General features: G+C 49.9%; 1 long non-coding RNA gene across 1 annotated transcript in view; it reads left to right on the plus strand.

Moving 5' to 3' along the window:
* LOC140594788 (uncharacterized) overlaps positions 1-7,536 on the plus strand; it is a 75,011-nt gene extending 67,475 nt beyond the window's left edge. Inside the window, exon 3 of the long non-coding RNA XR_011996099.1 lies at positions 153-7,536. This is a non-coding gene — a long non-coding RNA (uncharacterized lncRNA). The remainder of the gene's footprint in view (positions 1-152) is intronic.
* The last annotated feature ends 8,292 nt before the right edge of the window (positions 7,537-15,828 follow it).

A 15,828-nucleotide genomic window follows, 5' to 3' on the forward strand; every position in this document is an offset into this window, starting at 1 on the left:
TGGAATAATTTTCTAAAAGTAAGATTTTTACCAAATCAAGGTATTACGGCCACTAATCAAGCTAGTTATTACTATCTAGTAATAGATAGTAGCTAGGAATTACTATCAAGCTAGTTCTTGATACCCGGGTGTATATCCGGCTCTCCCCGCAGATGTGAGCATTCATGCCCCCAGCAGCGATGTGGCCACGCCGGTTCTGCGAGGTAGCGTCGTCTAAGACGGTGGCTAACTTAACAGGTGTAAAAGCCTCCAAATCTGCAGACTCAGGCTCGTATCTCCGCGGGGGACTTTTTTCTCCTCCTGTGAAGAGCTCAAGCAGGATGCGGCGGCACCGTGTTTGCATCTTGGCATTTGAACCACACTAACCTGATTATTAAAATCACTGCTGTTACTTGCATTTACTTATTTATTTTTCCGTGGAAGAAGTGCTTTTCTTCAGTTCAACAGAACGTGGAAGTCTGAAAAAACCCTGCCTTCTGCAGAGGATGTGAGCTGGCTCGTGGCCAGCGGCTGGACTTCACCCCTTGTAAATAACTCCCTTTCCCGTCAGGAGCCGGAGATAAGCCGTCCAGGACTCTGCGTGGAGAGGCTGGTACCCCTTCCATCTGCTGAAGCGCAGTGGCCCCCCGTCAGCTGCCAGCCACCCCCCACCCCCCCGCCAAGACAGTGAGCGCCAAGTGAAAGGGCCCCAGCGTGCCGCGTTCCGTAAATGCTGCCTGGGGAGAGTCTTTTACGTTTCCTTTCAGCTTTCAAAGCGTTGGCAGGGTGGGTTCTGGTGAAATCCAGCACTAGGCCGAGTGCCCAGCCCTGTCCACTCCCTCCTTGTCTCAGCCTCCCACAGCAGCCCTAGGCCCTTACCCACCTGTCACCCCTGGGTCCCTCCATGCGCATCTGAGGCCCCTGTGCCAGTGTCTCTGGGTGTGTGCTTTTTGGGGAGAGGCACAGAGGCACAAGGGCAGGGACTCCCAGGCTGCCCCGTCCCCGTGCTGCTTCAGTGCATCCCCGGTGAGCAGGGACTTCACACCGGTCACCTCTGGTGTCGTGGGACAGTGGGCTTCAGCCTGCCGTCTCTGCTCCCACCTCCAGAGCCTGTCTGCCCCTTGAGGGGGTGCACTTCCAGCACACACAGAGGCAGGAGACTGAGGCCGAGGGCATGCACGTTTGTGCAGGTTACCATGCAGAGGTGCAGAGTGGAGGTCCAGCTCAGATCTCTGGAACAGAAGGCTGCGGTGGAACTGGAAATATGTGGCTGGAGAGGTGTGTGAGACAGTGTGTGTGTGTGTGTGTGTGTGTGTGCGTGAGTCAGGTGGCGTCACGTGAGCAGATGAATGTACATGTCAGTGGGTGTGACTTGCGGCGTGTATGTGTGAACGTGCAGCTGTGTATATGTGTTAATGTGAGAGTGTGTGTGTGTATGTGTGAGTCAGGACCTGTGAGTGTGCAAATGTGGGCAGGTGGGTGTGAGTCAAGGTGCACGAGCATCTACATGTGTGTGGATGTGTGTGTGTCTTGTGTGCATGCTTGTGTAGATCTCTGTGAGACTCAGGGGTATTGATGTGGGCGTGAAGATGTGTGAGTTAGTGAGTGCACCACCACAGCTCACAAGTTCCCACCTGACCTGGGCCTGCATCTCTCCTTCACTCCGATGACTCCCCTGACTTGGGGGCCACCCTCCCCCGTTCACGTGCCCTCCTGGACCTCTGTGTTCCTGCCCATCTATTGCTGTCTTGCCTTCAGGCCTCTGCTCAAATGCTGTCTTGGGTCCTCCCGGAGCCCCCATCCCCCCTGCTCCCCCGCTCCGCCGCAGCCACACATCCGTTATGTGCACGTCTGCTGTCCTCTGACCTCCTGGATGCCTTCTTCTGTAGGTCAGGGCCCACGGCTGCGTGCCGCACTGGAGCACTGCCTGGACCCAAGGTGGGCACTCAAGGAACACGTGCTGATGAGTGAATACTGACTTGTTTATTTTTTAACTCGAAAGCAAAAAATTAATTATGCTTTTAACCTTAAATTCCACTGTATGTTGACTCAGGAGGCATTTGTCATTAACTAAAAGATCTCGGGACTAACTTTTCAACTCAACCAAGGGGGTTTGGAAATGAACCCCACTCTTTTGAGGCCTGACTCCAGCTGCCTGGGAGCTTGACGGGGCTCAGCAGCCAATCTGGGCCCGTTTCCACCCCCACTCTGCCAGCCTCAGAACATGCTCAGCCCCGGGGGGTGTGTTCTCGCCATTTGCCGGGTTGTGGGGTGGGAGGGCGGGATGTGCACTGCTGGATTCCGGGCAGCTTCCGCCCAGGTGGAAAGGCTCATTCTGAGAAGTAGCCTGTTTCCCAGGTGAAAAACAGTCATTTTCAAAGGAAAATGAGCTGCCCAGACTAAGGCTGGAGTTTGCTATGGGGACAGGGTGACTTCGAGTGCCTTTAGTTGGGGTGAACCTTGGGTTTCCAGAGTGCGGCCTTCCTGTCCCTTAGATGATCCTCCCAGCATCACTCCCCTCCCTGACTCCCACAGCCTGGGGTGCAGGGAAGGAGGCAGAGGGTGGGTCTTTGGGCCTTGCAGGGTCTCTGAGTGCTGCCTGCAGCCCTCGGTGGTGGCAGCGAAATCTTGACTCTGGGTGTGAATAACAGGGCCCTTTCCTGCAGAGGAAAGAAAATCACACTCAGGCAAACCACTCTTGGCATTCAAAGTGACTCCACAGGGATCATGCCAGGGGGCACAGCTGTCCTGAAGAGGTAGGTTGCTCTGTCTGCACCCCTCGGCCCTCTGGGGAAGCAGCTTTGCCACGCCTCTCCAGACCTTCCTCCTTCCTCCTGTGTCTGGAAGGAAAAGTCCCTAGGGCCCCCGTTCCTCCATGCAGGAATGTCCAGACCAGTTCTCTGTGGAGCTGAAGTGTACTTTCCTCCTGCCCGCAGAACCAATGGGTTATGCGTCTGTCATTTGCACAGTCAGCAACCTGCACCACAAGTTTGGGCAGACCTTCTAATGATGAGAGGGCATCAGGAGACAGCATCAGTTAGCCCCAGCCCGCAGCATCTGGTGCTCCCCAGGCTCAGCTGAGCCCGACTTCCATGAGCAAATCCAGGACTGCTCAGTTGGGGACTGTGTCTGGATGCGACCGTGTTGAGACTTAGCATGGCTAATTAACAATATTGAGCCAAGAGAGATAAGGGCAGGGATGTAAAAGATACCTGCAGTGAAATTGCTACCAGAAATGTCCAACATGACCCCAGAAGCACTGGCCACAGATCTCACTCTGAGTTCTTTTACCCCCACAGTTAGAGGGAAATAGATTATCTTGAACAGTATAGCACTCATAAAATGAAAAAAAAAAAAGGCATTGTTCAGAGGCTTAAAGCTATTTCTAATATCAAGAAATGTCTTCCTTCTATACCTAGTTTGCTGAGATTTTTATTATGAAAGAAGGTTGAAATTTGTCAAATGCTTTTTCTGCTTCTACTGAGTTGATTGTGTGTTTATCCTTCATGCTGTTAATGTGGTGTCTTCTATTAATTGACTTGCTTTATTGGACCACTCTTACATCCCAGGGATATATCCCACTGGGTCATGGTGTATGATCCTTCTGTTTGAGATAGTTCACTAGTATTTGGCTGAGGACTTTCACATCTGAGTTGGCTTGTAGTCTCCTATTCTTGCAGTGCCCTTGCCTTGCTTTGGTACCGGAATAATGCTGGCCTCCTAAAATGAGTTTGGAAGTGTTTCCTGTCCTTCAGGAATGTGCCTCAATATAGTAAAGGAAGTATGTGAAAAGCCCACAGTTAAGATCATATCCAATGGGGAAAAACTGAGAGCTTTCTCTCTAAAGTCAGGAACAAGGCAGGGATGTCTACTCTCGCCATGTGTATTCAACATAGTACAGGAAGTCCTGACCTGAGCAATTAGGCAAGAAAAAGAAATAAAAGATATCCAAACTGGAAAGAAAGAAGTAAAATTTGCTATTTGCAGATGACATGATCTTATATGTAGGAAATCTTCCAGACTCCACAACAAATGTAAGGTTTTAGGAATCAAAATCCACACACCAAACTCAGTTACATTTCTGTACTCTAACAACAGACTGTCCAAAAGGGAAATTAAGAAAACATTCTTGTTCATAATAGCATCAAATAGAATAAACCACTCAGTGATAAACTTAACCAAGGAGAGGAAAGGCTTGTACACTGAAAACTATAAAACATTGAGGACACAGGGACACCTGGTGCCTCAGTGGTGGAGCATGTACCTTTGGCTCAGGTCATGATTCCGAGATCCTGGGATCCAGTCCTACACTGGGCTCCCCACAGGGAACCTGCTTCTCCCTCTGCCTATGTCTCTGCCTCTGTGTGTGTGTGTGTGTGTGTGTGTGTGTGTGTGTGTGTGTGTGGAGGCAGACTTATTTACTCATAAGTAAATAAAAAGGAAACAAAACAAAGCCATTGAGGACATGCAGAAGAATGAAATTAGATCCTTATCTCACACCATATGCAAAAGTCAACTCAAAATGGATTAACGACTTAAACATAAGGTCTGAAACTGTAAAACTACAGTTAGGGGAAAACCTTGACATTAGTCTGGGTGGTGACTTTTTGGCTATGACCCCAAAACACTGCAACAAAAGCCAAAAAAGACAAATGGGACCACATCCAACTGAAAAGTGTCTGCACAGCAAAGAAAACCATCAACAGAGTTAAGAGATAATTCATGGTATGGAGCAAAATACCTGCAAGCCATACATGTGAATGTGATGACGGGTTACTATCCCCAATACATAGGGAACCCAGACAACTCAGTAGCAAGAATACAGATAACCCAACTAAAAAAAAAATGAGCAAAGGACTTGAATAGACATGTCTCAAAAGAAGACATATAAATGGGCAAGAGACACATGGAAAGATGCTCAACATCACTCATCACCAGGGAAAAAATACAAATCGAAACCATGATGAGATGTCCCCTCACACCCGTCAGAAGGACTACTACCAAAAAGACACAAAAGAAACAGTCAACAAAACTAAAAGACAGTCTGCAGAATGGGAGAAGATATTTGCAAATGACATATCAGATAATGGGTTAGTATCCCAAGATACTAGGGCTAGTATCCAAGATCTATAAAGAACTTATTAAACTCAACAGCAAAGAAACAAACAATCCAAACATGAAATGGGCAAAAGACATGAAGAGAAATCTCACAGAGGAAGACATGGACATGGCCAACAAGCCCATGAGAAAATGCTCCGCATCACTTGCCATCAGGGAAATACAAATCAAAACTACAATGAGATACCACCTCACACCAGTGAGAATGGGGAAAATTAACAAGGCAGGAAACCACAAATGTTGAAAGGATGTGCAGAAAGGGGAACCCTCTTACACTGTTGGTGGGAATGTGAACTGGTGCAGCCACTCTGGAAAACTGTGTGGAGGGTCCTCAAAGAGTTAAAAATAGACCTGCCCTACGACCCAGCAATTGCACTGTTGGGGATTTACCCCAAAGATTCAGATGCAATGAAACGTCGGGACACCTGCACCCCGATGTTTCTATCAGCAATGGCCACAATAGCCAAACTGTGGAAGGAGCCTCGGTGTCCATCGGAAGATGAATGGATAAAGAAGATGTGGTCTATGTATACAATGGAATATTCCTCAGCAATTAGAAACGACAAATACCCACCATTTGCTTCAATGTGGATGGAACTGGAGGGTATTATGCTAAGTGAAATAAGTCAATCGGAGAAGGACAAACAGTGTATGTTCTCATTCATTTGGGGAATATAAAAAATAGTGACAGGGATTAAAGGGGAAAGGAGAGAAAATGAGTGGGAAATATCAGAGAGGGTGACAGAACATGAGAGACTCCTAACTCTGGGAAACAAGGGGTAGTGGAAGGGGAGGTGGGCGGGGGAATGGGGTGACTGGGTGATGGGCACTGAGGGGAGCACTTCACGGGAGAGCACTGGGTGTTATACTATATGTTGGCAAATTGAACTCCAATAAAAAAATATACAAAAAGGGCAGCCCCGGTGGCTCAGCGGCTTGACACCGCCTTCAGCCTAGGGCATGATCCTGGAGACACGGGATCGAGTCCCATGTTGGGCTCCCTGCATGGAGCCTGTTTCTCCCTCTGCCTGTGTCTCTGCCTCTCTCTGTGTGTGTCTCTCATGAATAAATAAATAAAATTTAAAAAAATACAAAAAACCCCAAAAAAACAAAAAGACAAAAGATGGGGCCCTGGGGTTGGTTAAGGATCTGGCTTCAGCTCAGGTCATGATCCTGGAGTGTTGGGATCGAGCCCCGTGTCGGGCTCCCTGCCTTTATTTCTTTCTCTCTGCCTCTCTCCCTGTTCGTGCTCTCTCTCATGCACATGTTCTCTCTCTCTCTTAAATAAATAAATAAAATCTTAAAAAAGATTTTAAGATTTTATTTAAAATCTTAAAAAAGACAAAAGATAAAAGTTCTTTGGGATATATAGAAAAGGGAACCCTTGTGCACCGTTGGTAGAAATATAAATTTATACAACCATTATAGAAATAGTCTAAAGGTGGGACGCCTGGGTGGCTCAGTAGTTGAGTGTCAGCCTTTGGCTCAGGATGTGATCCTGGGATCAGGGATCAAGTCCCACATCGGGCTCCCCAGAGGGAGCCAGCTTCTCCCTCTGCCTATGTCTCTGCCTCTCTCTCTGTGTCTTTCACGAATAAATAGATACAATCTTTTTTTTTTGAAGAAATAGTCTACAAGTTCCTCAAAATATTAAAAGTCGAACTGCCATATGATCTAGCAATTCCACATCTCTGTATCTAGCCAAAGGAATTGAAATCAGGATCTCGAAGAGATATCCGAGCTCCCACGTTTGCTACAGCATTGTTCACAACAGCCAAGATATGCAAACAATCTAAATGTGTATGGATGGTTGAAGGGAATAGAACACACGTGGTTATATACACACAACTGGAATATTATTCTGCCGTTAAAAAGAAGGAAATCCTGGCAGTGGTGAAACATGGATGAACCTGGACAGCATTACGTTGTTAACACCAGATACAGAAAGACAGACACTACGTGAGTTCACTTACACATGGAGTCTACAAAAATCTGACTCACGGATGCGGAGAGAAGAGCGGTGGCTGCCAGGGGCAGGGGAGGGAGACACCTTCTTATGCAAGGTGAGGTATCGAGGCGCTGGCACCTGTAGTGGACAGTCCTGAATCGTGTTCTTAAGAACTTGGTGAGACAAGTAGATCTCATGCAACCTTACCACAATTCAAAAATAAAAAAAGAAGTTTCTCCCATGGGATTTTTTTTTAAATGCTGATTAAAAACTGGAATTTGAAATGTCAACAGTAAGGCTATGGTTAAGGAAATTAAGATAAAGCAACCTGATGACTTATCATGAGACTTTTAAACTAATGTTATTAAGTGTTAAGTGATGTTTACGTAAAAACTAAAGAAAAATATGTAAAATGTGTGTATGCTGGGGTGACAGCATAAAACACTCAAATGAACAAAAAGATAAAGATCACATTTTGCACTCTTTCAAAATCTTTCTAGCGGTTTGTGGAAGTTGACTGTTTCATACGAATTTTAGAAAATCCGGCTCTCAGGTTCCTCCCCAGACTGCTGGGATTCTGATGGGCGCGTCAGGGAAGGTACAGTCGCTTTGAGGGGAGACAGTGGCTCCATGCGGCTGGGTCATCCCACCCACGAACAGAGGTCGCTTTTTATTTGTTCGGGTCTTCTTTCACTTCTTAATAAAGTTTTCAATTTCTCCATAAAAGTTCTGCACTTTCTTTTAAAGGGTAATTCCCAGGTGCTTTATAATCACTGGAATGGCATATTACTCTGCACTTTGTTTTAATGTGTCTTCCAGTCCCTTTTTGCTTCCATGCGGGATGGCCGTTGATGGTGCATGCTGAGCTCACCCGCGGCACACTCGCCACACTTCGGTTGCCCATCCTCACTCGTCCTTTCAGGAGGTTTCACACCTGTGCAGATATGACAAGTGTGTGGTGCCTCTCCCCCTCCCCCCCAACCCCATCCTGTGTGTGGCTTATTCGGTCAGGGGACTGGCTTTGCCCTCCCAGGGCTCAGCTGCCCAGGAGCAGCCCTTAACCAGAGGTGGGTGGCTGCCTCGGTTCTCTTGTCCTGTAATTGGGATGACCCTGGGTCACGTTCCACAAGCCTTCTAGAGGTTTCTGGCAGGGTGGACCACCAGCTGCCCTCAGGGGCCCAGCCTGCTCAGCTGTGCACCTTTTCTTGGGCACCCTTTTTCCTTGTCTCATTTCTCCAGTCCCCGAGGGGTATTCCCTGGAGTCATCTTCCAAATACATCGCGTTCCTCACCCTCAGGGTCTGCAGTGGCGGGAGCCCGGACAGAGACAGCAACCGAATGCTTACCTTTGTGCGTGCGCCCTGGACAATGAGCTCGAGGGCAGGGGGGAAGGGTCTGTGCCTGCCCTGCTCTGTGCAGGGTTCCTGGTGCCACATCTGATGCTTCCACAGTTAGAAAGTCAATGGGCGAGCAAGACGGACAGTAGGTGGGTGGATGGGTGAGTGGGTAGACGGACCCAGGAAAGATGCAAAGAGGGAAGGGTGGGGATGGGAGTGGATGGATGACCGTTGAATGGATGGACGATGGGTGTGAAGGATCCTCAGATCGCATCCAACCCAGGGGCCGACAGCACTTTCTGGTAAAGCATCTTGCAGGTCTCCCCCCACCCTTCCCCCATTACATTCCACATCCTTTTCTGAAAAAAAGTTTCTTCGGGGCTCCAGAGGGATAATTGCTCCCACCCCACCCTTCTCCAGAATCATAGTGCACCAGGCCTCCACCCCCTCCTGAGGACCTTGTTTTGGGGAATGAGCAAGACAGAAAACCACAAAGCCAAGCTGGGGTGGTATTATGGGCTCTCAGTTTGGGTCGGAGAGAAGGCCGAAGCCATCCGGTGACTCAGCCACGAGTGCCTGCCGGGATATGCTGGCCAGAGGGCCCGGTGTCCGGGCAGGAGGCAGGGAGGGGTGCTCACTGGACCCTTCAGGAGGAGCGCCCCACCCTCTGCATCCGCCCCCCGCCTGCCGGCTCAGACCCCAGACCTCTCCCAGGAAGCCCTGCCGCTTGCCCCCACATCGAAAGCTTGGGCGGAGCTGCCCCTGGCGAGGCGTCTGGATGGTTTACATTATCTGACTGATACTAGATCTTTTCCTGAAAGCCTAGTTTAATGAGGGGGGAGGGGAGTCGGTGGGTGGCCATGGATTTTTGAAGCTGGGAAGTGAGGTGAGAACTTTGGAGGAACAAAGGCAAAGAGCCTGGGCAGGGATAGTGTGAGGTACTAAGTTTGGATAGTCCCGAAACTGGGCCAACTCATGAATTCAAAAGACACTAATACAGAGGATGCTGGATGCTTACCGTGCGCTAGCGACGTGGGGTGGCCCGTCTAACGGTGTTGAGGCTTCCCGACAGCTTTGTTGCGTGGGTTCCATGACCAGCTCTCTTATAAGTGAGGACCTAGGGCCCGGAGAGATTTGCTCCAAGACACACAGGTAGTTAGTAGAGGAGCCAGTTCCAACCCCGTCTATACCCTTCGCTGCAACATTGCTGTTCTTGACACCATATCCGATGAGGATACGAGGATACAACCGACTTACCTCTGTGATCACTGCCTCCATTCCCTGTCCCCCTGGAAGACACAGCCAAGGACTGTGAAGATGCTTGCCAGTCCCCAGTGCCTTAGGACAGGGGAGACTGGGAGGTGGGGGACTGATGATCAGCACTCCCATGAACTGAGTGATGCCTCGAGTAGGTCTCTGGTCCTCCCTGAACTCCAGTCTCTTCATCTGTAGAGTGGAGGTGGGCTTCTTTCTGGTGGCAGGAGTTCTTTTTAGTGCTAAAATTCTGGAGGATCCCCCTCCATTTGCTGCGTGTGCCCCACATCCCACACAAGCCTAGTTTAATAACAATTGGACTTTCTCTGTGGAGACTAAATAGGATGGTGCATAGAGATGCACTCCATGCAGTCTGGTAGATCACATTCAGGAGGATGGTTTTCCTGCTGCAACTCACAACCCTGCGTTTTCAGAGGCTCAACACACGGAAGCTTCTTTCTTGCTCACGCTGTAGTCCAGCACCCGTTTTCCCATTTGGGAGACTTCCCCCTTCCATCTTCTGGATCTCCCTTCTCCCAGTCCTTGGACACCCCTCTATTCAGCAGGTGGGTGAAGAAGGAGAATGAGGAAGGTTGCCCGTGAGCATTTTATGGATCAGACCCAGAAGCAGTCAACATTGCTGTTGTCATATCCCACTGCCCATGACTCAGCCACCTGGCTGTCCTCTCCCCTGCCACCTGTAAGGGCATCTGGGAACTGCAGAGGGCCGTGTGCCCTGGAGGAAAGGGAAATGACTTCGGGAACAGTCTGTCAGTCCCTGCCCCAGAAGTGATAGTCATGGTCATAAAAAAGAAGTTGCTGCTGTTGATCATTTTGTAGAAGAAAACCAGAGTCCCTTTGACTTGCTTGTCAGAACTGAGAAAGGCTCAGGATGACCACCAGTTCCATGTGTGTACAAGCGTGAGTGTGCAGAGGTCTGAGTGTGTATTCCTCAGAAAACAAAATCCGAGGCAAACACTTATGTGCTACTACCTTGTCAGGAGGCAAAATCCCAGAGAGCAGAAGTGAGGGGAAGGGGAGCCAGCAGGAGGGTCTGATGAAGCGGCCACCACTTGGTGTTAAGAGATTTGGTTGTTCAGTTTTAGGGGACCGTCTTCCTAAAGTCCATGCCTACAAACCGCTTCTCAGGACAGTCCGTCCAAGGAGAAAGGAAGGAAATTTATCCACTGGCTTCTGTGAGTATTGGCCAACGGTCCACCCCATGATGCCTGAACTCTTTTCCTGGCCGTGCATGGACAGAAGGGCAAGTGCCAGGCCATATGCTCCCCGGGCAACAGACAGTTCCTGGAGGGAGTGGTGGAAGGTGCCCAGGGCAGACATCCAGCAAGGCGCCTGCAGAATGCAGTTGGAACCCATGAAAAGGTGTCTGGGACAGGTGTCATGTTTGCCAAGCTCACAGACACCAAACTGCGAAGGCACTGAAATCCAGAGACAACTTGGCGCCCGGCACCTGGTTAGCCCACAACAACATCCCCGCCTGAAACTGAGCGTGATTTCTGCCTTGCACTGTATCTGACCTCTTGAGAGCTTGAGTGTTTGCTGGAAAAAAAAAAAAAAAAAAAAAAAAGCCCATGCACACATGATTCTCTGAGGCCGAGGCCCTGTCATCCTTCACCGAAATGAGCCCCTTCAGCAAATGTAAATACCTTCCATGTTCCCCCGGAGGCCCGTCCTAACAAGGCCTCGCCGGGCCTCCTCGTAATCCCCGGGATTGCTGAAGCTTTTAGGTTTAAGGGAGTAATTTGTAAGGCCGCCTGACTCGCGGCCAGCTCTGCGGGGACTTGCCTGCGGGGTGCTCCCTGGCAGCGCAGGTGAACGGCTCTGCCACCTACAGCTCGAGCCCCTGGAGCCTGGGAGTCTCAAGCACTGCCGGGAAGAATTGGCAGTGACAAAGCACAGTCCTGGGGTGGAGGGGGGGGGGGTGTTAGGAAGACGGGGGAGGGAATAGCCACTGGGTCTGAATAATAGTGCCCAGGAAGAGCACAGAGCTCTAGGATCTGAAGGTCCTGCTCCACTTGGGGCTGGTGGCTGCAGTAACTCTCTGGGTGACCTTGGGCTTGCCAGATAATCTGCTCTCATCACTCCCTTCCATGGTGTCTGATGCCAAGGCTCACAGGTCTGCTGAGGGGCCTCTTCCTTGCTCCCCCGTCTCATGCTCCCAACTCTCCCCTCCCCAGCCACACCAGCCTCCCACAGCAGCGTCCACGCGGGAGGCGCTCTGCGGCGTCTGCTGGGGCTCCCCTGGTCTGTGTTTCTCACTTCTGCACCCAACCAGGCAGGACCCTGAGACTGGGGCCCAGTGGACGCGGGAGGAGCGCTGTGTGCACATCTAGCCTGGCTCTCTTCCTCGTCCACTGACGTGATGCCAACATCCAGCGGGAGATGCCAAGACCTGAGAGAATGGGTTCTGGAACCACCGCGTGGAGCTGAGCACCCACCCCACGGTCCTGTGTTGGACTGTGACGGAGGGTTAAGCTCCTGGAACCCGGGGATATTTGTTCCAGTCGCTAGGCTACCCTCACTGACACATCGCCAAGAGGTGGATTCAGCCTCTTTGACTCTGTTCTCCCATCCTGCAAACAGGGACAACATAGACACCTCGCCTGGCCACCAGGGGTGTTGTGAGCTCCAGGGAGGCAGCCGCAGTGCTGGCCCGGGGCCAGACAGGTCCCTGGCTGTAGGACGCAGGCTGCCCGTAGCGCCGTCAGGAGGACATGTCGTGTGGGTAAAGCATGTGGAGCAAGGCCCTGCTTGGATCACCCGGGGTTCCTGGTTGGAGCTCCACCTGACCCGGCAGCAAAGGCATTTAGAAAGAACTATTAGCAAGGTCATAGGTTTTGAGAATGCTGTAAAATGTGCAAATGAGGGCCTGAAATGAACCCCTAGAACCAGGCTGGAGGGGCCCAGCTTTGACCCCCACCGAGTCCCGCCTCCAGACACAGTGTCTGGGTGTGAGTGTCTCAGGGGCTGAGAGCCTGTGTCACTCCCTTGCATCGTAGCTCCTGGGCGCTGTATCACGGGCGTTCAGCAGGCCAGCGCGACCCAGGGCTCCCCTGCAGGTCAGACCTGGATCCCAGCGTCATCTCCCGCTGACTGTGACCTTGGGCCAGTTAACCTCCCGAGCCTCAGGCTCCTCTTAGGTAGACCCAGAAGAGCAATAAAGCTCACCTTATGAGATTGCTTTGAGGATTCCGAGTGGTATCCTGGGAAGACACTGAGCACAACACCCACCATATATATAGTAAACGCTCGATCAAAGGTCCCAGAGGAGTTCATCTGCTGCTCATCTGATCCAGGCTGGGGTCCCGGGATGGGTGTCTGGCCCCAGCCCAGTGATGAGGGACACCCTCTTAGAGGATCCTCCAAAGGGAGTCTTTGTGTAGGATGACAGCTGGAACTGGCTTAGAAATAAGCTCAAAGAGGAGAGAAGAGGTCATGGGGGGAGGCTGGTGGAGTGGAAAGAGCCACATGCTGGGGACTGGCTGCGTGGCCTTGGGGTAATCACTCACCCTTCTTGGGTGACAGCTGCCCCACAAATGGAGCTGTTAGGACTGCAGCAGCAAAGCGGAAGCCAGCCAGGGTGGTCTCCTGAGACTCTTCTGTAGCAAGGACCATTATCCCCAGTGCCTGAGGCCCATTCTCCATCTTTTCCTTCATTTTCAGCTGGGCAGTGGTTACCAGCAATGCTCTCCCTGCCTCTCATGCAGCTCCGTGCAGCTCCGTACTGTTCTGGGACTAAGTTCATACCAATGAGAAGTCGAAGGAAGTGTCTTGTGATATCTCTGGGAAGTCTCCTTAAAAGAGTGAATGAACAGTCTTCAAGGCCAAGAGGAGCCTAAGGGGACATGACGGCCAAATGTCATGTGGGATCCTGGATAGGGAGCTTAGAACAGGAAGAGGATAATAGGTAATAACTAGGAAAATCTGAAAAAAGGTATGGGCTTTAGATATTGATAATGTATCAGTATTGGTTCATTGATTATAAGAAATGTGTGATACTAATGTAAGATGTTCAGAATAGGGGAAATTGAGTGTGGGGTATATGGGAACTCTGTGACATGGTTATAATTTTCCTATAAATCTAAAACTCCTAAAAAATAAAATCTATTTTCAAAAAAGGAAAGACATGGCCTTTCTTCACTCCTTCTATCCTGCTGTCAGAAACTTGGATGTGATGGCTGGAGCTCACGCAGCCATATTGGGCCATAAGGAGGAGGGCTGCAACGTAGGGAGACTGAAAGAAGCCTGGAACTTGGTCAACTTTGTGAAAGCACCACACCAGCCCTGGAATACCCACTTCTGTCTTCTTTTATGCAAAATAATAAAATATTGTGCATTTAAGCCACTCTCATTGATTGTTTTTGTTTGTTTTGTCCTAGTCAGTGGAACCTTACCCCCAATAGGAACATCTTTTTGCTCTTTAAATGATTTCAGACTTCAACAGAATTCCATCCAGGAAACTTTCCCATATAATGTGATCTTAGAAAACAAGTAGCATTTCTCTGTGTCCTCCCAAAGTTCTCCTGTTAAGTGTTTAGTGGCAGGTCCACTAGACACTGATTCATGGCTCCCTGGCTGAATGGGATGAGACAAATATGTTCCATTCCAACTCCTTAAAAAAACAGCCAGACCAACTTGATGGCATTTTGGTATTTTTCCACTTTGTGGGGATTACGATGTACATCCTGTTCATCAAGATAATGTGAAGAGCAGAGTTTGGTGTTTGTGGCCATAGCCCCGGCGCATGAGGCTGATGTGGGCTCAGCGGTGCACAGTAGAATAAAATACACGTAATCAGCATAATGTGATTTACTCTCATCCTGCTGCCCCAACATTTAAACAGATGTCAAATGAGTAGAAAACATGGTGGGAGGAACACATTAGGGTAAATTATTGCATCTGAAAAGAGGGAGTATCGTAAAAATGTTAAAAGAGAAAGTTAGTATTTATGACTGGAGTCGGTGGTAATTTTATCTTGCATTTGCTTCCTTGAGCGTGGTAATTAGAGCCTCCTCCATGCGGACAGCTGTGTGTCCCGATGGGCTCGGGTGTAGCTCACAAGGTCTCCTGCCTGCCGAGTTAGCCCCCTCTGAGAATGCCAAGCACATGCCTTGGGAGGGTTTTCTCTGGAACTCTGTAGGTTTCAGGAATGAGGATTACTGGTGGCGAACACATGGCATCATCTCCCTGGATCCCAACTGCACAGGGCATATTGCACCCACCATGCAGATGAGGGGACTGAGGCCTAAAGTGAGGTTTTGGCTAAGATATGGTGCAGTCCTCCTGTGGTTCCATTTCCTGAGTCCTGAGCCATCCCTTCCTGTCTTTGTGCTGTTACACATCAAGTGTCTCAAAAAAGCCACAGTTGACTCGGTTCTGCTTGCCTGCCATTTTGGAAAATCCAAACTGTGGCTGAGGACCGAGGGCAGTGGACTGGACGCCTGTGTTTCTCAGGTGCAAGGGGCCTGTGGTTGCTCCCCTGGGTGCTTGGTGCAATGCAGAGTCCAGCCTGCACCCAGACTCCAAGGTCAGCACACCTGAGGGGCCAGGACCCAGGAATCTAGATTTAATTATCTGCCCAAAGAAACATCTTGTGAGCAGAGGTCTGAGACTTGCTGGAAGGAAGGTTAAGGATTCTGACTCCGGTGCTGGAGGCCATGACACACAGTGAAACCAACATTGTGTCCTTTAGTGTGATTGAATCCCCCTCGACGGGCCTTGGGGTGAGGTTTTTGTAGATGAGTCCAAACTCTGGCCCTGCTGCTGACACCCAGGTGGCCCCACCAAAGCCACTTAGCCTTTCTAGGACATGGTTTCTTCATCATGGAAACATGGTGAAACCCATGTGTGTCTCACTGGTCACTGGGAGAGCAAACAACTTTGATCACGCTCTTTCTTTGCTTCTCCTTCCCGTCCTCCTGTGTGAACTGTCTTCTGATGCACAGTTGACTCTTTGCCTGGGAAATGTGCTGCGGATCTGACTTTGCCAGAGAAATATACATTGTGAAGGCTGTGTTCTCATGATTTCACCAAATGCTCCCAGATTCCCATCGAGCCTTTTTTTTTTTTAAAGATTTTATTTATTTATTCATGAGAGGCACAGAGAGAGAGGCAGAGACACACGCAGAGGGAGAAGCAGGCTCCATGCAGGGAGCCCGATGTGGGACTCGAA

The sequence above is a fragment of the Vulpes vulpes genome, chromosome 12 (genome assembly GCF_048418805.1).
Source record: "Vulpes vulpes isolate BD-2025 chromosome 12, VulVul3, whole genome shotgun sequence".
Lineage (NCBI taxonomy): Eukaryota > Metazoa > Chordata > Mammalia > Carnivora > Canidae > Vulpes > Vulpes vulpes.